The 26,165-nt window shown below is 40.6% G+C and overlaps 1 protein-coding gene across 2 annotated transcripts in view; it reads right to left on the reverse strand.

Annotated features, from left to right (window-relative positions):
• The window catches only part of SLC66A2 (solute carrier family 66 member 2), a 62,310-nt gene that overhangs the window by 18,875 nt on the left and 17,270 nt on the right, over window positions 1–26,165 (reverse strand). The gene's annotated exons all lie outside the window — the stretch shown is intronic.

A 26,165-nucleotide genomic window follows, 5' to 3' on the forward strand; every position in this document is an offset into this window, starting at 1 on the left:
AATACTTGACTTAGAAAACATTTTTAGAGAGTGTTCAATAAAGAAACATTAAAACATATATTTGCAAACTACGAATATACTTCAAAAGCTGACTTTTAAGGAGAACTTATCGACCTTGAGATATTAAACGTTAAGAAACCTGGAGGTTACTCTAACAGAGTTAGGACAGCAAATGCTTTACAAAATAGCTTCTGCAATATTCCATATGTGCCCTAAACACACTAGTGCAAGCACTCGCTCTCTTAGGATTATCATCTTTATCTTCAATATGCCTCAATCTCGGCTGCTTGGAAGGTCACCTAAAGCCTGCAGCTCCGCTCCCCAGCGCAGCACAGCGCAGCGCAGCCGCCTGAGGCAAAGGGCGAGCGCAGGAGGCAGAGCTTGACGGAGGAAGGCACAAGACTGAGGAGATCCCCGCGAGGACACCACCTCCCACAGGCGGCACCACTTCTCGCTGCAAGGGCGAGCTGTACTTCGCTCTTGCCTTTGCCTGTACGAACTGGCACTGGGTGCAAACCTTTTCTTACATCTATCAGAATGAAACACTTTACCAGAAAACCCAACACTCTCTCTGTCTGGAGAGGGAACAAGCCAAGAGTGGCATTTGTTTGGCACACTGACAGCATGCTTTTGGCAGACGTGTAGCTATCTCATGGATGAATAATAAAACATACACAATGGCAATCAGCTTATAGCAAAATAACAACATGACTTTCAAAAACGAGAATCACAAAATAACTTGTAAGTTCACTTGTTCACTTGCAGCTGCTATGAGAGCCTTCCTCTCTTAAAAGCATTTAAAGCCAAAAGTACCCACCTCCGACCAGCCGGATTCTGTTAATCACCAAGACGACGAATGACTATTGCAACAGGAGGACTTAAACCAGCCCCAACATCCACAACGCACCAACAGGTCGCTAGGAGATTTCTGTCACTGCCCCCACAGAGCAAGTACAGAATCCCACAAAAAAAGCTCTGCTGTTAATTCAGGCAACCAATATATCGACTTCAATGGACTTGCACTAACAACACATTCACTTAAATATGAGACAAATCTTTAAAGTACTTAGTTGCATAAGGTTACATACAGAGGATAAATAACAGTTTCATCTTCTGCACCTTCTGACATTTTAGTATCTTTATCACTCTGGCCCCTTGGACAATCTTCTCTCCCTAATCTCTTTAAAAATAAAACTAAAAGAAGATCACCGCTCTGAAAACCCGTGCCACAAGACAGCTTCTGTGTATCGTTTTACTTTGCCACAGAAAGAGGAGGACGAGAACAGCCGCAAGCAACAGCCAACCTGCAGCATGGTGTGTTTTGAGCATTATCACCCCCCTCAGTTATCACCCAGAACTAAATTAAATAGTCTGCGGCAAAGCTGCTGTCAATGTAATGTCGACCTTTGATAAGTTAAGATAGTGGCTCCTCGGCCTCAGAATTCACTGGCAGGGACACAAGACTGGTTAAAAGGCAGCACCAGCGCCGGTGCCGCCAACCCAGTATGCAAGCATCACACATGCATTTTTGGAGCTCTGTGAAAGCTTCCCTTCGTGGAGTTGTAGGAAGAACAAAAAGAACTAAGTAGAAAAAGGAGAGTACAAGACAACCACAGTCACAAATGCAGGAAGCACGTTATTAATTTTCATTTATCCCTTTGGCATTTTCTGGAAAGAAGGATAAACAGTGTCACTGAGAACCTGTGGTAGGGCAAGGAGGAGTAAGAGATGCCCAAATTTCCCATCCCTTCCACTTCACCTGACTTACAGATGCACAGCTTAACATGGCATGAGGACGAACAAAGTAAATTCACTCTGCTTTTGTCACGAGGCCCTCAACTTCACGAGCAATACCAAGGAAATGACCTGACCCAGCATAACAGATTTGGCACTATATATCTGTTATATTAGCAACATACTTATAATGGGGACAGAATTATAAACCTGTACAAAAAAAGTGGATGAAGAGAAAGAGAGAAAGTTGGCAAAGTTACAGGCCATTTAAAAAAGCAACCTCCATTCTGGAGAAGGAGAGCTACTAATAGCTTTTAAATAGAACATAACAGTCTCTTTTAACAGATTATTTCCTTTAATGCTGACACCAAAATGTTCTCCCATAGCCTTTGGTACCTCTACAGACACACTCGGGCACTAGGTTTCAACTCTTAAAAAGGTGAGAATTTCTTTTAATTCCGACCTCCTGCATTCCAAACGTGCTGGCTGCAAAACCAGCATTCACCTTCTGGCGGCAAGGGTCATTTCAACTCAATACGGTGTCAGGCAGGCACCAACTCTCAGCAATACTTGCACACTAGCAACTAGCGGCAGCTGTCGGTAAGAACACGCAAACCACACACACAGAGATAGAGAGGAAAAAAAAAACACTCAATTCTTGAGATAACTAAAATAGTCCTTTCTTCTTACCAAGCCCTCCCAGCAGCTCTCAGGGCTGCCCCACGTACATTGTGTTTCTCCTCCTGCACTCTCCCCATACTCAAGGATCTTTTTGGTAACACCCATCACTGTATATCGAATCCTTATTTTCCCAAAGTCGTTTTCATGACAGAAATGAACAAACCAAACCCACAGGGATGTGGGCGCTTTGGAAGCCTGTAGAAATGAAAAAGTCACTGTTCACACAGCTACTGGGAGGCCTGCTGCAAAACTCACGGACACTTCCTCGCCCACGCAAACACTTACAGACACTTACAGGAGTACCTGCTGCTGAAGCTGGCTGTGCACACGCACACCTCGGTGCTGCTGCACTGAAGCCCACTTCCATTCACATAAGCGCTAGCGTTCCTGAACCTAGTATTAGGCAGAGAAGAAGTCTAGTAACGATGATAATTTACTCAGTCTTTGTCTGAAAAATCTTGACTATTATTTCTACTATAATAACATATATAGATGAGAAAACTATCATGTGAAACGGGACCTCAGCTGAAGCAGCAGAGTAAGTTACTAGCAGAGGAAAGAGACTGAGATTCTCTTTTTGAATCTTTTTGAGATTCTCCCAGTCTGCTCAAAACTGTGCTGATGTTATACAGATTCTCCATTTCACTGTATTAGGTTATGAGTAATTTCTAGTTTCTTTTACAGTTCGCTTCATAATGTTTTACTGAAATAGAGACAAAAACAATCATAACCTTGATAACAGTGTTCAGAAAAGCATCTGAATTATCTTAAAAACAACGCAATATGTAATCAGTAATTGCTCTATTTAACAGATGTATTTTCCAAATGTGGAAGTCTATTTTTAGTATGCTGCATTCCATCAAATTCCGCATTACCAGCTACTTCCAGGAACAAGAATGATTGAACTTTAATAACAAATAATAATAGAAAGTGGATGATGGTGCATCTATCCTTTCGTATCGGTCCTAGTTTATCAGGCCCTTACTTGAACTGTTGAACTGTTTTGCTGCATAATCATTTGTTTTTAGCCATAGCTCTGAAGCTCATCTTCTCTGACAAACGGCTTCAAAAATTCAGAGGAAAGAAGCGGAGGGGAGCAGAAGAACAACCCCTCCACACACACACACACACACACACACACACACACACACACACACATTCATCACTTCAAGGCTTTGAAATGGCTCCATTCTCAAGCAGGTCCAAAGACATTAGTTCTGGAATACTGGCTATATACTTTCAAAGGAACAAATGCTGGTTGGGCTGAAAACTGTGAGAGGTATATGCAAAGAAGAAAGCTTTTAAATGCCTAAACACAAAAAAGGAACCACCACCACCCTCCAAAAAAAAAAAAAAAAAAAAAAAAAAAGTGCTTTTAAAAAAAAGAAACCAAGCTTAAGCCAGGAATGCAGATCAGCCCATTTCCTCCCCATCCGTTCCCTCCCCATCCATAGTCATTGCCAGCACAGGGAAGTGGCAGACAGCTTCAACAACTGCCTAACAACTGACAAGACAGCCTGAAGACACTGAGCAGTGCTCTGGGCCATGTCATCTGAGATCCAGCACTGAAGTTACAAAAATTATTGCAAACATTATTCACATTTGGAAAAAAATGATGGGGCGGGGGTGGGTGGGAAAGATACTGGCATTTCTGCCCCCTCTGCAGAAGTCACCTCCCTATCCTCCTGCCTTTTTTAAAGAAAAAAAAATCCCACTGTATTCAAATATATTTTCAGCAAATGTCTCAAAATCTGTCCAACTTAAATATAAATACATATATTTTCAGCAAATGTCTCAAAATCTGTCCAACTTAAATATAAATACATATTTTCCTGTTTTCTCAAACGGGAAGGTATTGTTTGCACAAATCACTGCATTCACTAGCTCCCTGTCCTGTCCAGAGAGGAATGCATGACATGGGTTTATAACTATACTGCAGTTCAAATGGTAACTCAAATAATAATGTGACTGGATTGATCTGAACTGGTACCACTGCAGTTAAAGGTACTATATCCCATTACCCGTGCGTCAATTGTTTAATCCACTCAAAGGGTTGCATTTTAAACATGTTAATTCATTGAAAGATGAGAGATTTATCTTGGAAAATCCTACCGACGCTGGGGCAAGGGGCAACTCAGTAGGTCCTCTGAGCACTGATTGGAGAAAAGCCTACAGTTTGCAGGTGAAGAAAGATGAGATTAAAAGGCCTTTTCTGGGAGACATATTGTGTGTCAGATATGAAAAATGTAAAGCAGGCAGAGATAGCATTGCAAATAATCATGGTTATGAGTCATAAGCAGAGTCAAAACGTAAATAGAAAATTCAAGATTCTGGTGAGAGATAAATGCCACGTGACACAAAGCAGATTCCACAGTGTCAACTTTCACTTGAAGATGACACAAAGCTCCAAACGGTAACATTATTTTTAGCCAAGAAGCATTTTCCAGCAGGTCAACTACCATGTTAATTCCTTCTAGGAAAATGAAGCAAAGACTTTGACATCCTAAAAATGATTTACTGGTGCTCTCAATTTCCCTTGCTAGTTGCATCTCATTTTGTGCCTTGACCTTTCTAGTTCTGCTGCCACATCTTTGTACCACATTCACTTACCTTCAGTCATTTGACCCCCTTTCCATTTTTTTGTTTGTTTCCTTCTTATATCTGAGGTCAATGAAGACCCTGCAGTTTAAACCAAGACAGGTTCCCTGTCTGCAAGGTGGGACAGTTTGCATTTGAGCCCTCTGTATAGCATCACCAAGGAAAAGCTCTTTCCTTCTTGCAAAGGTTACTTTCAAGTCTACTCTTTTTATTCTACTGTGCTTTCTCCCTCTCTTTCTTGTAAAGATCATCAGTTCATAACCATTCACCCAAATTGCCTCCCATAATCAAACTCTGTAGTCTAGTTGCTTCCTTGACCTTCTGTATCAAAACATTGATCACCAATTCATTCTGAGAGCACGCTGGACAGTCTCTATTCCCGAGTGCCTTTCTAAACAGACACCTGCATAGTTAATCCTCCTCCCCTCATTGCAGCTAAGTCCCATGCTTTTGGACACTGCAGTGCTGTTCAGAGAAGCTCTGCTTGGCACTGCTCAGCCCTGCAGCGCCATGCTTGCTTATCTGACCCAGCTGCTCCTGTCACAGCTGAACTTCTGCTCCTGCAATGATCAAAGGATTCCAGCCTAAGCAGTTAGCTGCCCAACACCCACCTGCACAACACAAGGATCCAAAACTTGGGTGCTAAAGCACACTGAAAGTCCCTAATAATGGTAATTCAGCCGGCCTGAACAGTTACAAAATGCAGTCATGCCTGCGGGTTATTTCAGGTCCATTATCTGTAGTCTATTTACTGTAAAATTCACACACAATTCAAGGATATAGAAGCTGGAATCTACAACCTCATGTCCTGTCCATCTCTCTCAAGCAGGGGCTACATCAAGGCAGGCTCCCTCTCACTCTTGCTCATCTCAAGTAACTTGTGGGCTCTGCTGTAAAAGGGGTTGAGCTCTGAGCAGCAGGTAAGCACAACGCTCCTCATCTTAGCTTGGCACAAGGGCAACTCTTTGGACAGTTGCAAGATGTATATTTGTATCTCCAGGCTGAATAAAGGAGGCTACTCAGACCTCTCATGTCTTGACTGAATGCTCTAAGCTGTACACAGTCATTGCACGCAGCAGTAGCCTATTAAAATAAAATATCCCCCCCCCCCAAAAAAAAAGAAAAAGCTAAAAAAAAAGGTCTTTGTCATATCCACTGAAGAGAACTTTTAAGACAGGAGCAGGAGCCAGGCTCTGGTTTCTAAACAGGCACCATGGGCACTGGGGCTACAAGAGCTGGAAAGCTGCATATAACTGTTCTTGTACTCATCAACTACCTATTCTACCTAGCATTTTCTATTCTTTCAGACAGGAGAAAGCAAACAGTATTAGAAAAAGAGAGAGAGAGCGAGAGAGAGATGATACATTTAGATTTTCTTTCTTTTTTCAAGAAGCGATAGAAACCAGCAACATGTTGTGTGAAGCCCAACATTTCTTCTACCCTTGCTAGAACTGAAGGAGGACTCGCTAAATTTCACTCATGGTGCAAAAGAGAGGAAATGAGAGTTTAGCACCAAAAACTGATCCAAACCTCTTTCCTTCAGGAAAAAAAAAATAAATAAAATAAATAATCCTTCATCTTCCAAGACTCTGCAGTCTCCATCACTGTTCTCTGGCTGTTCCCTCAGTCCTGTGACCTAGGAATTTCTGCACGTCTGTGTATCTTCAAGTATGTGCATCCTCAGCATTTCTCCAGATTTATCTTACAGCACTCCTGTCCTACAGGTTATTTTATTTGGCCTGTATTTCAAGGTAGAATACAAACACTTGCACTTCGTCCTCCCTAACACTTCTAGGATTCAGGGCAAAATATTCCACAGGGTCTTAAACCATCAGAAAATATCAACTGAATCTGTACAAAACAAGTTACTGTCATTCAATGAAATCCATTTTTAAGGTCCTTTGGCCCATACAGTTCCTTTCCTCATCCAGTTTAACCACTTCCGCCATATCTAGATTCACATCAGAGTACGCACCAACAAAGCCAACTCTTAGCATTTGATCTTTCTTAATGCTCCAGCACAGTCATTGGGTTAACAAAAAAGTAACCAGTAGCTTTTCATGTGAGGAGCAAAAAATTCTTAAATTGTGTAGAAAAAGCCCCAAAACCTGACCCAAGTAAACCTTAAAGACTCAACACCTCAGAGTCTAACACAAAGATCTGTTTCTAAAAGCTCTCTGGAGATTTTGGTACCTGGGAGAGGAACGCTGTACATCAGATTAGCAGCTATAGTTGGAGGAAGCCTCCTCTACATCAACATTACCCATCTCCCTTATTCATCACATCTACTCTGAAGGCAACTGCCTGTTTTTGAGTTTTAGTGGGTTTTTTTATTTGCCTGATTTTCTGTGGTACCACTAGCTTTTATAATTTCTTATGCTGGCTCTCTGTTTTGTCACATCAAATTCATGTTTCTTCCTCTACCATGACAGGCTTATTTACCACTCTTCTGCCTCCTACTCAAAGTTGTACCTGAATAGGGTGAAACTTGCCTCATTCAGTGGTCCCTTCCAATCTTAACCATTCTGTGATTTTGTTCCAGCACCATTCTCACCTCAGAGCTTCTCATGCGTCTTCCACACTGTCCCCCCGCACAACATTCCTCCATGCATCAGCTACTGCCCTGTCCCCTCATCTAGCTCCGATAAGGTCCACTCTACCACCTCATCAAAGGAAATCAGTAATTGTAAGCTTAAGGGTCAAGGAGGATTCACATGTTAGTTACAACTATATAAAAAAAAAAAGTCATACGCATGCACCCTGGTACATATTAAAGTCAAACAAACCACAATTTATTTCATGAACACATTCCCCATTAATTTGCTGTTTCAATGATTTGCAGGCCTTCAGTTTAGGGGAAGCCTTTGAATTCTGCTTAGCACAGTGGTCTTGGAGAGAAATAATTAACAGTAACAACTATATTGACCATTTTGTCAAACTTAAAGAATACCAATTTAAAAGCTACATTTGGTCTGAAAGTTTTACCCCTGCTGCTAACAATACACAAGACAACTAGGAATGAAAACCTAAAACAAGTTATTCTTTCCCTGGACACCTCCTGTGCAGCTGACAGCCTCTGCTGCACTGTCAGCAGCATAATTTTCTTTGTATATAGCTGTAGTTGATGAGAGTGTCACAGTACAAAGAAAGGGAGAAGCCATTTTAGAGAAAAATGCAGGTTATATAAAAACCCACAGAACCAAGCTGAAAGAATTTGGAAATATCTGAAGCTACCTTTAATTCATCTTTGACATTTTACATTGTCTTACAAAAGGATGCAGAATTGTTTTCATCACTTTTGCTGCATTGCTACCAAAGACCAGCAAGTCTCTGTCAAAATTTTAAGTGTGTGTATTTATATATACACATACCTGTGGTCACAAACATGCATACATCCCCACACTGTTACTAATGTTATAAAGGTTGAAAAGAAAGCAAAATTACAAAAGCAAGCAGAGAAAACACAAAGGTTTTTTGTTCTAATACAAAGAGGTTTTTTAGCATCGTATTTGTGAACATGGCTCTGCCTGTTGGCCTCAGAGACTGCCAGAGAGCACAGACCAAGCTGGGAAAGCCAGGTGGGAAAGCCAGGTGGAGCGCTACAGCTCAGCCCAGGCAGCTCAGCACACTACCACAGAATAAATGCAATCAACTTTGGGTACAGCAAGGGCAATCGTTCCCCAGCCAGCACTGCAAAACCCAGGCTTATAGAAGCGTACCCTGGACTAGTCCTTTCCAAAGCAAGAGCATTTCTAGGCGTTCACCAAACGGCAGGTGCTTTCAAGGCAATTTTGCAGGAGTGCACTCGCAATGCTCTACCAGTATACCTTACACAGCACGTACCATCTAAACTCAGTTCTGTTCTCTTCCCAAATCCAGCTGAAGGAGAAGACACGTCTGAACTCACAGTGCAGGCTAGTAAGACGAGGAAGAGAGAGAGATAAGCACCTCTGCATACTGATATAGCTTCTAGGACAATGTGTTTAACTTTAGCCTCAATATACTTAAATCTATGTAGTTGAAGGACTGTCACTCCTTTGTGGAGGTTAGCCCCCTCAGTAACACCATTACTTCCATTTTCTACTGTTATTGCTACTTTTGCCTCTTCAAAGTAGAAAAGGACTCTCCTCTTTCTCCGTCAATGTATTTCCCATTCTCCATAGACAATATCTCCATCAGAACATCTCAACAGCTGGAAAAGTTAGCTATTAGCTGACTACAAGATGACTGATAAAGCAGAGCAGCCCAATAATTACGCAGATAATGGGGATAGGAAAGTCCTGAAACGTGGTGGCTGTGACTCAAAGGAATTAGTGCTACAGGAAGCACGCTGGAAAGCAAGCTACATATTTGAAAGCTGGAGTGAAAGAGGCATAAAAACCTTTAGAAACCACTTGCGATATAGACAGCGGTGGCTTCAGGAGGAATCTCTCTCAAGAAGCCACAGAGGGCTGAGAGATGCAGGAAGCCCAGGAACATCACAGCAGAAAGTTTCAAATCTAGGAGGTAAACTCTTGCACTACAAACAACTTCTCAGATTCTCCCCACCTCCTAAGCAAAGTGAAGGCCTCCTTGTCCCCAAAGAAGTCAAGCAAAAAACAAACAAAAAAATCCCCCAGCTCTTCACCTGCAAGAACAGTTCTGAGATCAGACCTTCGCTCCCAACAACGCTACCGATGGAAGTGGCAGATCAGAGCCGAGCTCGGCCATCTTTGGCTAGAGCTATTTCGCCTTGCTACGCTAACAGGAAGAGACTTCTTTTTTTTGCCAGCAAGCTAAGCAAGGACGATGTGAATGTCACAGCGAGAAGAAGAATGTGTAGTACCAAGGTACTATTTTTAAAGTCGTTTTAACAATATTTTACATTATCCTCCGCACGGTTTTATCTAAGCCATCACCCACAGCGCTACCAGGCAGTACACAGGCCTCCAGACAAAAGCCTGCTCGTCCTACAGTGGAATCAATTAAACACGGGCAACCTTGTCTCTGGATTCTCTTAGTTTAGAGTTAAGAAATTAAATTGTTTTCATAGCAAGTTTATTTTGAATAGTATTGAAACTTATTGTTTGAAGTCTCAGTCTCAAAAGGTATTGAGCCTATTACAATATTAGGAACAAGACACACTTCTCATACTCCTTTTCATCCAAAGACTGCAGTGAAACGTAAAGAAATGAACAAAAATTATTCCGAACGTTACAAAACCAAGGCTGTGCATTAGCCCAGATGCAGGCTGCCCCGGACACCACAGCGCCAGGTGTTATGAAGGTTGCATGTGTAATACAGCAAGTTACTCCCAGGAATTTTGGCAGTAACTCTCCAGTATAACCACCCCTTTTGAACTGCAGATCTCTCGGGAAGTGTTGAAGAGCCAGTAATTTACATAAAAGAGAAACTGTCACTTTTATAATCCCTCGGAGCTTGACATATCTAAGTCCACATCTCTTGTACTGTGAAGACACCACAGAAAGTAAGCATGCGGGGTTTTATGTTTTGGGATTTTTTTCCCCCCCCAGATACTGGAAGTATGTAAACAAAACAAAGCTGAACCCACTTCCTAAAAATATAAACCTCTCTCTTCCTTTTTTTTCTTTTTGAAAGTTTAATCTTTGTTTCCTAGGTAACACACCACCAGCCAAGACAAATTCTAGGCCCCAAACTGGCCATGCTAATTTAGTACCCCAACAGAAAAATGGATTGTGCAGCTGCCTCCTGGGCTAAAATAATGTCATGTGGCCTGCTGAACAACTCTTGGTGATTGCCTAAGTTAACCTCAGAATGACTTACTTTCAATATCAATAGTTCAACACTTCAAAATCATAAGCATGTAGAAAATTAGGAAAAGAATCTTCCTTTTTTTGGCTCGCCTCTCTCCCCTGCTCTAGCCCTTGCCTCACATATGACAATATTAGTCATGCTCTCTTTATTTATTTCAATTGCATTACAAATACAAATACCCCAAGCTGACTGCACAAGCTAATCCATTCAGAGAGCTGACTTTTAAAAATCAGCTGTAGTTAGCAGTAGGGCAGGCTGGAGAACAGGAATTCGATTTTGGAAAAAAAAAAAAAAAAAAAAAAAAAAAAAAAAAGGATATTTCTGGATTTTTGTCGTATATTGGAACAAAAGCAGGACTTCTTAAAACCAGGGGTGGATAGGAAGAGGAGGAGGAGACAGACAGATAGATAGCTAGGATTTGGGAAACAGGTTCAAATTTTCAGTCTATGGGATTTGAGACAAGGACTTTCACCCTGGATTTTCCTAAATCCTAAGTACCCACCCAGTCATTAGGCTGTTACTAGTTCAGATCAGGAAGCCCCTCCTCTCGCTGCAAAATCAGATCGAATTCACTGAAACCAATTTTTCTTTGGTTGTTTTTTTTTGGCATGAACATATCAGCCTTCACCAGAGACAATCTTTTTCCCTGACAATCAGTGCACAAGTTTCTAGCTAGTATTATCTGGAAGACTTCAACTTGCAGTTTCTCAATAATTAGCGTTAACTAGTTAGCATATGGACATTTGTAAAGTTGACTATGGAAATTCATCCATTTAGAGAAAAAAAATATTTTCCAGGTAGATAAAGCTGGAAATAGCTTCACTCTCCCTACGGCTTTCCAGAAAAAAGAGAATTTTCTGGTAGCCAAAGGTTTCCTAGTATCTACACAGCATTAGCAAGGGGATGAACAGATATGGTCGCATCCATCATCCCGCAGAGGCGATAACTGGAAGAGAGGGAGTAATGCATCACAGCCACAAGCTTTGGAGAAGCTGCACCAGTAAAAAAATAAATAAATAAATTAAAAAATACAAAGAGTAAAAAAAGTCCGCAGTATTTAAGCCCAAAGTTACTTTATATAAATTGAAATTTCTGCAGATCTAAATTACTGCACACAGTGACCAAACAGGAGGCATTTCCACATAAATGACTTCAGTGCATTAGCAGGAAGAATTTGTAGGGCTGGAAGCCAGGGCAGAGTTTCACTTGAGTGCTTGCAGACTGCCTTACTGATTACAACACTTGTAACTGGAGGAGCCAAGTGAAACAGAGCTACCCTAGAATTTCCTCTTCAGCTTCCCAGCTGCTTAGTTTGACCACTGACAAATCCTTGCTTTGACATGACTGGCAGTTGTTATGCAAGACACTTCTGGAGACCATGGAGCCTCTGAACATCTTGTGCCTGCAGTTTAATGCTCCATCAGCCAAGACATCTTAAAGATTTTTGAAAGCAACGTAATGGCAGTAGATTTTATTAAGTTGCTCAGTCACGAAGAGTTTGGCAGCAATAGAGGTAATGTCCTCACAAGTTGTTCACGTTTCCAAGCAGAAGTTTACGGCCCTCATCTCCCTCGTGCTACAGCAGTGCAACAGAGTGGGTCCCTGCAGCAGGTCTCACTGAAGCCACACAACAGGGGCTTTTCTCTCTCCTTTTCTAAAACCCTACCGCAAAAAAAGAACCAGTCTGCATTTTAAGCCAGATCTTCTCCCTTTTTCGGTTCAAAATATAATCCCACTAACAGTTTTGTCAGCACAACTGAGGGGGCAAGAATGAGCGGAGGGAAAGAAAGAGAAAGGCGTATTAGGAATATCTTAGGCTGGCGCTGCTGCCAAACATTTTGGCATGCAGGGGCCGCCGGAAGCAAAAGACTTTGGCTTTTATGCCCCTTTATAAATACAATTAGCTTAAACAGTAACAATGCCAAAAAAGAAAAAAAACTTCCAAAAAACTTCCAGACCAGAAGAGGCAGAAGATGGGGCTGGCAGTGCTCGCCAGGGAGATTACACTGCCACCACAGGGTAAGGTCCCTTTCTCCAGAATGATGTGGCAATCGTGTCCCAGTCTGTTGTGCTCCTTACATGCCCTTTGCTCAGGAGCACGGGTACACGAGGAATTGTGAAAGATGAGCTTTTTTTTTTTAAAAAAAAATGAACTGCAGAGTCTTTGACATCTACTGTACATAGAAATTTAATTAGGAATTTGTGGATAAGACTATTTAAGTCATTTTGATATTAAGCTTGCTCTATTCCCTCAGTGCAGTTACTAGGTCTTCTGCTACATCCTACTCACAACAGGGAGTGAAGAAAAGCATGAGGGAATAAATACCAAAATCGCTGAAGACATAGTAAAGAATTTAAAGCAAAAGATGTTTTCTGAACTGACTCCTCCTAATTTTTACATGCCAAGGGACGCAAAGTTTAGAAAGAGAAGCAGGTCTGATAGCTTGTATAATTGGACCAAAAAATTGTGGAAAGGAAGTAGAGGAGAGAATTTAAAGAGCAGCAACCATTTCTATCCAAAGATTACACAAAACAGATTTAAAAAAAAAAAAAAAAAATTCCATACCTAACAATACAGTATGTGGCTTTTACAAACCAAGTCACTAAAACACACGGTAACTAAGGAGGGGACAAAAGAATGCTTATTGTCACAAATATAGAGGTAAATCTCAAAATTTAAAGATTAATTATGCCCACACCTATACAAAAAAGGCAGGTAGTCTGCAAAGGCTGCTTAAGTGTATTTAAAAAAACAAAGAAGTCTACACTTTTTTCACCATTTTTTAAGAAAGTAATATTGGTTCTGATCCTGATGGAAAATAACACTCTAAAACTCATACACCTTAACCAAAGAAACAGAGATGATCTGAATATTTAAAATGTCTCATCTCCCAGGTTCTTATCAGGCTTTAGAGCTGCAACAAGTAACAGTAAAAAAAGACAGCTTTAAGCAGCTATTAAAAATAAAAAATATTTCCCCAAATTACTCATGATTCATCTTCAGTCTGCTAGTTTATCTCTCCGTGGAATCGTCCAGGACGAACAAGACCTGATTTTTTAAATGTACAATGCAAGTAAAAATAAATCTGCCAGAACTGAATACTGGGTTTCCAATTTTTTCCAAACCCATGGGAGGGAACATAGGATCCCGATGCAGTAGATGTAATGCATACTGATCACAGAGCAGAGCAAGAGAAAGTAGGGCACATAATAAATGCACATGAAAAGACACGTTCATAACTTCAGGAATCCTGGTGGTATAGTTCCCTCTACAAAGCGCAAAACACGCTCCGAGTATCTGGAGGGAGAACTGCATATGCCCTGGCCCTGACCATAAACTCATGCTTTGCAGAACCATTTACATCTTTCATACGTTTTCTGCTCTTGGTTCAAGGGGATACCAGAGGTATGTTGTCATGGCTAGGCCACATCTCTTCTTCCCCAACCATGCTCAGTATTATGTCATTTGAGTATGTAGATACAGACTGTATACAATTATTTTAAGTAAAAAGATAAAATTTTGAAGTTAAAAACATTTCCTCTGAAAAATAAACCTAATTAATAATGTGATTACATACACCTCTATTAAGACCTAAGTCTACCACTCTTGATGTTATTTAAATCACTGTGCATCTACTACTGGCTTTACAGAATCAAATACTAAATCCAAAAAATTACTGGTTCACCTACTGGAAGCAGAGATTAAAGTGTTTTGGCTGTTTCTGCAGCAAAAACAATTTAATTTTCAGTTTAGTTTAGCAAAAATATCTTATTTATCCAAACATTTAGCAACTGATAGGGAACTGAATAAACACCTGCTTTCCTCTCACAGTCTTTGAATAATGACTGTGACCATGAAAGGACAAGATGACAGAATAAAACAAGTTAAAAAAAAAAAAAAGAGAGAGATAAAAATATTGTGTATGTGTGCGCGCCTGCATGTGTATACATACACACACATTCAGTACACTGTCATTTATTTACAGTTCAATTTAAACAAGTTATTACACATTTCTAATTTAAATTCAGTTGTCATCCCAAGAAACAGCTTGACATATATTGCAAGTAAAATATAATCTAAAACATGACCATTTAATACATTTCTAACCTGATAAATAAAATGTAATTTGAATGGAGCATTTATTTATGCAATATCATTACTAAAATATATAGGTATTACATTTCTTTCCTCAGCAAACAAAACCTAGTTCAGCACATTGCTACATAAATCCCCATGTGAAGTAAGCTTTATTAAGTAAATAAAAAAATAATTAATTTTATTCCAATAATTCTTTATGATTTAAATTATGACGCACACAGGCAATTTCAAACCAAATCACCCTCACAAAGAGAGAAGAGACAGTCTTTTACAAAATAAAACTTCTTCACTACAGCTTCAACAAACAAGCCTTTGGAAGTACAAGGTAGCTGGGCTTGCACCTTAAAGCAGCAACTAAGGACGAAAGGAACCAGTGACAGAGGCTAACAGCAGCTACTATTTTTGTAACTACTTAGCCACCATTAACTCTGCTACAGTGACAATTGGTAAGTTCTTGCACTTCAATCAAGGTTAGAAACTTCAGCGGAGAGCTCAGTGTATATTCCGGAAATTGCAGGTTTTACTCTGAGTACAGAATGACTTTTCAGACAATTCCCTGCAAGATTTATGGTAAATGTGGGAAAGGGGCAACAGGAGGGACTCCACAGAATGGGTCAGCTTTGCCACACATTTCATCCTACTTCAGTGGCAGCAGAGAATCAGGGAAAATGAAATCTAGGAACTGAGGAAAATCGACAGGGAAGGTCTGACACTGGGGAGATGAAGTTGTGAAAAGAGGCCCACTCCTCCAAGCCTACACCTCATAGACTATCCACACAGAAATTAGAAGCAAAGGATTAAATGAAGGTAGATATAAATTTAAAGAATTAGAACTGTCATCAAAATTCAGAGGCGAACTGTAACACTAAGACCTCTAAATGCTTTTCCCACATGCAGCACACTCCCAGTTATCACGTTCCAGAACTAACACTCTGTGTGCTTTCCCACTTACAAAATACACATACACACCCAGAGAAATAACTCCGTGCAGGCTTTGAGAGATTCCAAAACGACAGCTCTCTGGAGTGTGGTTATAAGCACAAATGAGGAACCAGCCCACATTACTGTGCTATTACAACATTGTGTCAGTTTTCCTCAATATTAATATAAAATTGAAAAACATTAAAAATCAGATCAATAATAAAAGTTGCATAACGCATTGGATATATCCTATAAAGTATTTCCAATCAGTAAGTGTTGACTTACAAAGTCAGAGATAAAAAAGGTTGAAAACTGTCTGTATTCTGCAACCCTTCACCTTTGCTAACATATCAAAGAAGAACAGCCATGCCCTTCCTTTCCTTTGTGCTCAGTCTTAAAAGGTAATGGTCCTGGTGATGCTAAGCACATGATTCAGCAACACAAAGCATCAGGCAGCAATATTAGTTCAAGTAGTTCACAACCCCTTCTTCCACCTGCAGCTACGCTTTCCCACACCATTTGCCTCAATTTGCTGTCAGCTCAGTTGAAACTGAAACAACCATTTGTGGGAGCAGATTGTGAAGTGAATTCTGGAATAATACATCTTGCAAAAAAAATCCACTCACCTTATTCCTTTCTCTCCCTCATTGCAGTGTCCCGCACCACCATCTAAGAGTTCACGCTGTGATCTGCAGTGAGTGGCTCAGGGCAACGCTGTTTGATGCTGTTAAGTGCTGAACATTCGGTACTGTCATACTGCAGCCGAGCGCTCAACACCTTGTATCTATTTAATTATGCAGGAGAAGGGCAAGTTCTTCTTTCCAAACACAATAGTGCTATTAACTCCTATTTCCCAACTTTAAAATTAATTTAGACATTTTTAAACATCTCAGGGTGGAGGGGCTGGGAGTCACTGTTAAATGTCATTATTTAACATCGTAAATGACATATGCTTCTCTTCAGCATTTGCGAGTTGTTCTTTGGGTGCTTACTAATTGCTGAGCATCAAAAGTGAAAATACGGCATTCACACAATAGGGGTGTTTGCTTTGGCTTTGTTCTTCAAAATGACTGGCCTGCAATTTTATTAAAAAAACAACTCGGACAAAAATCAGACATGCAACTTTGAATATACCGTCTCAAACATGTAAGTAGTAAGCAAAGCTTAGAGAAGGATGCACTGCTGATCCTCAACAACACAGAGTGTAGTATTCATCTCATCCAATTTTGGGGATCTGGCATTCAAACCACTAGCCTGAACTAGGTTTAGGCCCTTTGCAATCACAGGAGAGAGACAGGCCTATCTTCAGCTTCTGTGGATGGCACTGGCAGGCAAAGATGGAGAGGAAGCCTTTTTCTTTCATGCAAAACACTGAGATTTAAGATTCAAGCAAGGGGAAACCATGCTCTTTCACAGATTATACACACATTCAAAGACAGAGGAGCAGAGTAACAAACAGCCTGAAGGCTGCTGCACTTGCTTCAGATCCACGTTCCCCATCTCCCTCCTTCTGAACGAGAGGCTCCAAGCGTGCAAGGCTTCTGGCTTCCCTTGGGGAGAGCGCCTCAGTGTCACTTGGCTCAGACTGATACACTTTGAGTTTCTGAATAGACATATCTCTGGTTAATCAGTGCTTGCAAAATTGGAGTGGACAGTTAGGAAAGGTGGGCAACTTCCAGTAAAATAAAGCTATCCCTAATTGCTTCCAGTACAAGGATGCTCAGTGTATTTACTGCATGACAGGCTAAAAGCATGACATCTGGGTCTAAATAGAAAAAGGGTTATTTTATTTCACCATGCTGCAGCAATGACAGTCACTGATATTTCAGTGATAATACTCAGTGTAAGAAATTGTCGTGTTAACATGTCATCATGTATAAATAACGAACTTCTGAAAGACAGCCTTATCAAATGCATTTCCTATTTCTAGCTTAGTAGAAACTAGTAACTTTATATTCCCAGTGCACTTTAAGTAACAGCATGCTAGTAAAACATACAGAACATGAAATGCAGAGGGGGCCGGGGGCAGGAATCAGGCCAAGCACAACTATCAAGTGCGCCTTCAGCATCATCTCCACATACAGTTTTAGGTGTATTACTTCAGCTCAGACTGAGCTAATGGCCAGCACAGATCCCCTGTACATTGCTTTAATTGGGACCAAGAGAGAACTGCCAACTAACTCTGCACCTCAGGAACCAGCCTTTGGGTCACTCCACTGTCCACTCCTCCCATCCCATATACTTCAGCGGGTAGATTATCTCAGCAGGCTAATTTCCAACAAACTATGACAAACTCTAAATGGAGGTAGAAGTCCTGAGCAAGCGAGGTTCATAGACCCTCAACATATGAAACCAGAACAACTTTACAGACTAACAGCAAGTCCTTCTTTCATACGGAGTCCATCTATGAGTCAGTAATGGAAACCAAGTGCAGTTTATGCTCTCATCTCTTATGCAAGACATGACTGTAATGATGTGTCAGTCAATCTGAATAACTTACACAAATGCAAAAATAGCATTCTTTAAAAATATATGAAATCAAAATATGGATATGCCAGGATTTTTAACAGGATCCTAAAAATTTACTGTAGACGTAAGTTTTTTCCCTAACAAAACTGTCTAGACAATCCATTAAGTCTGAACAGGCAATGCTGGACAAAAACACTTCTTTACACACTCCACCAGTCTTCCCAGGTACAAACTATTTGATGGGAGTGCTACCACAATGCATCCATACCAAAAACCAAAACCACCTCTGCTGAAAGGTTTCTCTGAAGTCTGTGGGGTGTTGAGTTACCCTTTAAATATCTCATTACTGATGTCTTTTTCACTGAAAGGCATCTTGGTCATCATCTAGAAAATCATGGTTTTTCTTCTCACTTGCTTTGCTTACAAACCAAAGACATCAGACAGGCAGCAAAGTGAGACAGCACAATAAAGGCTATTTACAACAAAATCTTTCTACTCTTTTAAATTTACATTTTGCTTTCTTGTATTAATAATACCTTAATATGCTTTCAGTGGTAATGCGCTTGCACTGGTAAGATCTGTCCCCTCACATCACTGATGAGTTGCGGGAGTGAAGCATTACCCACAGAAGAGGAATGTAAGAGTTAGGGAGCACCTAAGGCAACAGACCTATACAAATCATGGGGACCAGATGGGAAGCCTCTCAGGTGCTGAAGGAGCTGGTCTTTGCAAGGCTGCTTCTATCATCTTTGCAAGGTCATAGTGATTGGTGGAGGTTCCAGATGACTGGAAAAAGGCAATGATCACATCCATCTGCAAAGAGAGGGCTCCAAAGACATAATGGCCAGTCAGCCAAATCCCCTGGAAGTCATTTCCAAGCACACAAAGAACAAGACCGGGAACAGCCAGCATGGGTTTATCAAGAGCAAGCTGTGCCTAACCAACCTGATTGCCCTCTATTATGAGATGTCTGGCGCTGAGGACAAGGGGAGAACAGCGGAGGTTATTTATCTTGACTTTGGCATTGCTGCTGACATTTTCTACAATATCCTTATTAGTGAGACATTGACTGGATGAGCAGACTACAAAGAGGGTGGAAAACTGGCTGTATTATTAGGCTCAAAGAATTGTAACCAGCAGAAAAACGTGCAACTGGAGGCCAGTAAATACTGGCAGCCCACAGGAATCAACACTCTACCTTCTTTAATAACAACCTGAATGATGTGACAGAGTACACATTCAGGAAATTCATGAATGATACCAAATTGGGGAAGGCATTGATAAACTGAAGGATAATGCTGCTATTCTGAGGGAAGTCAGCCTGGAGAAATGGGCAAACAGGAATATTATGTGAAGTTCAAATAAGGCACAGCCCCCCACCTGGGATGGAGTACCTCCTGCCACAGTAAGGAGGTGGGGGTTAATGGCTAGAGAGCAGCTTTGCAGAAAAGGACGGAGGGAGCCTGCCAGAGAAGCTGAATATAAGTCAGCAGTGAGCCCTTGTGGCAAAGGCAGCCAACTGCATACAGGCTGCGTGGTTTAGGAAAAAAAAAAAAAAAAAAAAAAAAAAAAAAAATAGCATGGTCAGCCGGTGGAGGGAAACAAATATTTCTCTCTTTTCAACCTGTGAGATTGTATCTGGAGTACTGTGTCCAGTTTGGCACTCCCCAGTACAAAACAGACATTGTCATACTAAAGTGAGCCCTGCACAGGGCCACCAAGACGATCGGGAGCTGGAGCACAGGGCATACATGAAGCAGATGAGAACTGGGTGTGCTTGGCCTTTAACAGAGAAGGCTGAGGCTTCCTGCTGCTTACAAGTATCTAACAGGAGAGCACAGAGAGGAGGGAGTCAGGCTCTTCCGGAAGGTGCATGGCGACAGGACAAGAGGCAATCAATGGACATGAGTTGAAACAAGGGAAATATCTATTGCGTAGAAAGAAAACTTTATCACTATGAGGATGGTCAGACACAGGTGCCCAAAGGGTTGTGGAGTCTCCATCTCTGGAGATATTCAAAACTTGCCTGGACAAGGTCCTGAGCATCCTCATCTAACTGGACCTGCTTCCAGTAGGGAGCTGGAGGACCCCTGAGACCTCTTCCAACATAAATTATTATGCAATCCTGTTTAAAGGACAAATATGAACATTCTGATCTAGACATGACTAAGCATGCACATGACATGTTCGGGAAGCAGGCAACTGGAAAAGCTTCTCACATCTCTGCACCAAACTGAAGTAACAGCTTTGCTACACATGTTCCCTAATCTCTAGGAAGGACACACCAGTAGACTGTATTCAAGTATTTAGATGTGCCCTCTCTGAGCTATTAGTGTAACTAATCATTCCGGTTCCTGCTACAAGGAAGAGGTTTTCCAAAACCTTTATTTACCCACTATTTCTACAGTTATCAACCACAGTCCTGAAAGCAAGATCAGCTGCTTCTCAATTCCTCTTAGGTTCCAGTTCAGTGGCTCAGCAGACAGAATTTTGAAACCCTTGAGCACCCTCCTGTGGCTAGATGTTGCTATGAGCATTTCTCCTCCTGTTAAGACGCATACAAGCACAAGCAAAACAGGCACTTCATTCACATATTTAATTCCTCACCACGCCATCAATTAGAAGTTGTACCTGTGCCAGAAGAAATACTTCTGCCACAACTACAGTTCTTTTGATAAAACCTGTTTAAGTCGTTCTCCCTTCTGCAAGACTACACCTGCATGCCAAATTCCACAAGTATTGCCAGAGGCACAGGTAGCCAGAGCAGGTAAGATCCCGTGCAGCACAGTCCAAAAACACAATGCAGGACAACTTCATCTCTTGTGACATTGCTGTTCCAAGCAGGAGATTCACTTTTACCATCTCTCTCCCTTCTCACAGAGTTAAAGGCCAATTTTCCCTCAGTTTAAGATAAAACTCAAAGTTCCTGGAAGCACATATGGATTTTTTTTTTTCCCCTCAGAGGCTGAGGACAACAGCCCCACTTCCCCTTCCCAACTCCCCTGACCATTGCAGTGTATGTATCACTGTGTGTGGCAAAGGAAAGACCTCTCCACTGTTCAAACCTCACTTACTCTACCTTCAGCCCATCTGACTTGCATCCACACTCTGCCTTCCCCCTTCCCAGTCCAAATACCTTTCTTCCAGCTCCTTCTCCTTGTAGGAGGTAGGCTTTCAGCATGGACACTTCACATATTACATACAATCTGGATTTTTTTTTTAACAGTATGAACACAAGCACTGTTAGCTACAATAAAATAAATACAAGTGGCCTACTTCCAATTTCATGTCTAAGACATTCAAAAGCAGGTAGCAAGACTGGTGCAAAAGGATGGTTGGAAGGCTCATAACTCAAGTCTGAACATACTGCTCTGTCAAACAACATCTTACTGAAATAATTCTGATACAGTAGAAAAATCTACAGGTCTCTAGCTGTGTCTTCCTTATGCAGACGTACAGAGCACTAAATAATAATTTCAAATGTGCAAGCTAAAAATATAGCACCATTCTCAGAGCTCCCTGCCTCGGTTAACACATGTAAGACTTCTTTCTCAACTCCCTGTTTAAGGGATGGAAAGGATGTATACTATTTGATTACCATCAATGGCAGAAGCCAGAGGAATGAACGTGAGAGATATAAAACATCACAAAGCTAATGCTGCAGATTCCTGATTCCTGCAGGGATATTCTTCATTGGCTAATATAGCCAATATACACCCCATTTGGAAGTGGAGAAGGGAGGAAAAGGAAATACTGACTGCATTAACAAATTGCATGTGGTTGTGTAACAAAACATCTGCAGAACTGTATTTACAACCATACAATAACTTGGATTGGAAGAGATCTCTGGAGCATATCTAGTCCAGTCTCCTGCTCAAAGCTAACCTCAATTAAAATTTAAATGCTGAGAACATTTCCCTTTACCAGGAAAGTCGTACTTTGGACTTTTCAGATCAAGAATGGGTAGATTTTTAAACTATGATGATGAACCAGTTTGACTACAAGTTATTGAGTGCATTACAGTAACACAGAAGCAAAACGTTATTGCCCATAATGTGCATGAGGTAAGAGCGATCCCTTCAGCCCTTCAGACCTTGGAGGTTTCAGTTTAAGAACCAAAAGACACAGTGTGCGTGGGCAACTCCAGTTTTTCAAGCCCTTTGAAAAGCTTTTCATAATGCCCCTTCCAATACAGCCATCAAAGCCCAGAGATACCACACACGCTCATCACTGAATGTAAGATATTTCATTTGATGTATCAAATGTCGTGATGAAACCTCTGTGGGTAAAACCAAACAAGCACTATACACCAATTCCTACAAACAAAATCAATAAAGGAAAGAAATATTACCCTCAAGAGAACATTTTTCATTGACAAACACTCCATCTCTGATCTCTTAGTCCAAGCCTCAGGGAAAACTTCTTTCTATGAAATTGTCAAAACACAAATCTAGAAACCAAAAATTATAATTAATGTTTATCAAAAAAAATTTTGACACTCCAGCACTGTTGGTTTTATTGTATGTTAAAAACACTCTTCATAATACAACTCACCCATCCACATTCTGTGGAGGATGATTCTCTGATTTTCTGTACCACAGAGGATAAGGATCTGACAGATAACAACCATTCTTTTACTAAGGTGGTCTTTCCAAATTTAACAAGTTGAATTTGGAAAATTTAAGGAAATGGTTAATTGCCAGAGTGGATCACTGAGATAAGAACAGTTACAGAGAGGTCTCCAGAATCATAAGCAAGTATCTAGGCTTCCCCCCTCCCCCTTCCAAAAAAAAAAAAAAAAAAAGAGTCTCTCAGGAATATAAATGTTAAGTACTAAAGATAAGGTTATTTGTTCTTTTTATAACTTGTATAATACTAGAATACTAGATTTACTTGCAAAAAGGTTTACCCTCCTAATGAATAATTTCCAGGAATTTTCAACAGGATAGAAAAGATGAAAGCAAAACCTCTCATTTCATACTCATCAGCCTAAGAGCTGAAGAAAGGAATTAAAACAACTCTAAAGTTTGAAATAGAGTATCTATTGAAAAAAAACCCCAACAACATGGACCCAGAAAACAGACTGACTAAAATCCATTTGCTCAATAGTTTTTTGAAAGAAAAGTATTTCTGTATGAATTTTGCTGTGGTTCAAGGTAAGTAAGTTATTCAAGAAAATAAAAGAACATTCTTTGGTAATGAAACTATTCACCTTCTTTGTCGGGATCTGTTCAGTATGCAAAGAATTTGTAAAGTTCCTTTAAAAGTTTTTTTCAACAGCATTCTATTTGGACTGAATTATTTTAAATTATCTGAACAGCAACTTAGACTTCCAGCGTAAGAACCATACTTGGATCAACAGTTTTCTAGTCTTCTGTTTGTTTCATCTGCAGCACCAACTAAGTGACCCAAATTGCATGTAAACAGTCAAAGATTCTGCAATCTTGAACAAAAGGCTTTACTTACAACAAGCCCAAAATCGCCCTCTCACCTTCAAACTTCCATTTCTTACTTTCTTTGCTTTCAAGTGTCTTCTGAAAAAGATCAAATATTGTTGCAGAGAAAGAAGAGGGGAATTCTCACCATACACAAAACTGTAACCAAAGTACAGAGGCAACTAGGTGCCATTTCCTCAGCCAAAGTACACCTGAATCCTTCACTACCTAGACCACCATTAAAAAAAGCATCTTTTCAACGTTTTAGTCCCATAGGGAAGCATTGTTACAATCCCCTTTCCATGATCCCCTCCCCAAAACGCACACACACACAAAAAACACTTTAAAATGATTCTAACAAGGAAACATATAATTCTTGGCAGAAGGGTATTTAAATCCCTTCTTGTCACAGGCGCTTATGCACGCACAGAGGTTGGAGCAGCTGCAAGCCAGCAACAATTGCTTTTCTGTTATGTATTTAACAGCAGTTGTACGGGGAAATGCATCATAAGAAATCGTGATTTAAAAGACATACTTCCAATGAAACCAAAGTGCCACCCACATAGTTGACTAAGGGTAACTGTGCCCCTGCTCTGTCTTCAGCGCTAATCAGAAGGGTGAGGCCTGTGCAGGAAAGTATTTTGTGCACACGCTATTTACAGAGCGCCCACAGACGACCACAGCACCCTCCAGCACATTTGCAGGCAGGGAGCCCCTGCTGCGCTCACACAAATCAAACACTGAAAAGAGGGAGCCAGAGAGCTAATTAAATAAAGTTTATCTCCTTCACGGCACATATAGCATATTGGTGCTGTTGTCGAGTATGCCAACCCTTATTTTATCAGCAGCCTACTGATCCCATGAGTGAGGTTAAGGATATGGACAAGAGCTGAAAGTGTACTTTATTTGCTCAGCTGTCAGACTACCAGCGTAGCAGAGCACGTAGCAGATGACTGTACCTGCTTAACTCATGTTACTATTTTTCTTCATTATTATGCCAGTACCAACTCTGTGAATTTATCTACACGGACTTTTCTTACATTGCCCCCTAAGCAAACAAGTAGTTTTAAACACTATTGCAACAGGTAGATGGTGAACGTGCCTTTTTGTTATAATATTTTATTACCGCTGTTTCAAAACATGCTGCTAGTTGGACAACTTTCTGTCCAGGTCAAAAGCAAGCAGAGTTCAGAGTTCAGTTGTATGACAAGTTTTAAAACCAACTTCAGAGGCAAAAGGAAAACTCTTGTGATTTCTACCAGAAGTGTCCTTCAACGTGTTTAAATATTTACTTGGAAAACTGAACAATCGTATTCACTTTGGCACAGAGCTGCCAGACTAATGAGACCATTCAAAACTGCTTCAAAGACACAGCATCTTTGAACTGTGTCTTGAGTTTTGCTGTATCTGTACCAACAACCTCCAGCTCTCACAGGGCTCAAAACATATGCAGGAACTTGCATCTCAGTATAAGAGATTAAGACAATTGTCCACATTTATTCCAAAGCATTTCAGCAATAAAAGAGGAAAAAAAAAAAAAAAAAAAAGAACAACACTCAGCCTCAGCGGTGTCAAACACTAAGAGGCATTATGTAAAACTAGATACTTGCTTTTAAAAACAAAGGGAATAAAGCAACATTCCTCCAGAACTGGTGCTACTTAATCCTTCTTAGTTCTTCCTTTGCCTAGAAAAAGAAACAAATTATTTTATTTCTGCATGAAAACAAAGTCTCATGCTCTTGAGCCTACCATTCTGTAAATCATCCTTGTTTTACTTGGGTCAGTGTAACCACAGCAGACTCCTTCCCCCATCCTCATTCTCTCAGCACTGACTGCTAGAAAGCCAGTTTTCAGAGTCATGTGCCAGATAAAAGCTTTTTCAGATAACATGTAGAATAACAGTGGCATTAAGTGGTTTGCTGGATTACTGACAAAAAAAAAAGGGGGGGGGAGGAAGACTAAAAGCAATCTGAAGGAGCAAAGCAAGAGCTCCGTTCTTATGCAAAGAGGAGACATCAAACAAGTGCCTCAGCATTTATCTATCAAGTTCACCTGAAATTTATTGGTACAGCACTATGTTTTCAGACTAGTGGCTTAACTGTTCTACAACAAAATGGTTTCCAAGGATAGTCAGTCTTCAGTTACAATATACAAACACAATATACAGTACATTAACCATGTAACTGAAAGGAAAAATCAAAGCAACATAATGACCTCTGAAGCCTAGAAACATAGGAGAACATTTTTACATCTCTGAAATAAGTAGGGTAAAGGAAGAAGCCAATTTATAATTCCTTATAGGGAAGAAAAAAAAGAAAGTTCCATCAAAACTCATTAACAGATGTGGGAATGCACCGCCCTCATATGAAAGATGGCAGATACTTCTCTTACCTAAATGCTGAAGGAGCTTCCCAGAGCTGTAGAAAAACATACCACTAATGGGCATAATTCAG

This window comes from Rhea pennata, chromosome 2 (assembly GCF_028389875.1).
Source record: "Rhea pennata isolate bPtePen1 chromosome 2, bPtePen1.pri, whole genome shotgun sequence".
NCBI classification, from domain to species: Eukaryota; Metazoa; Chordata; class Aves; order Rheiformes; family Rheidae; genus Rhea; species Rhea pennata.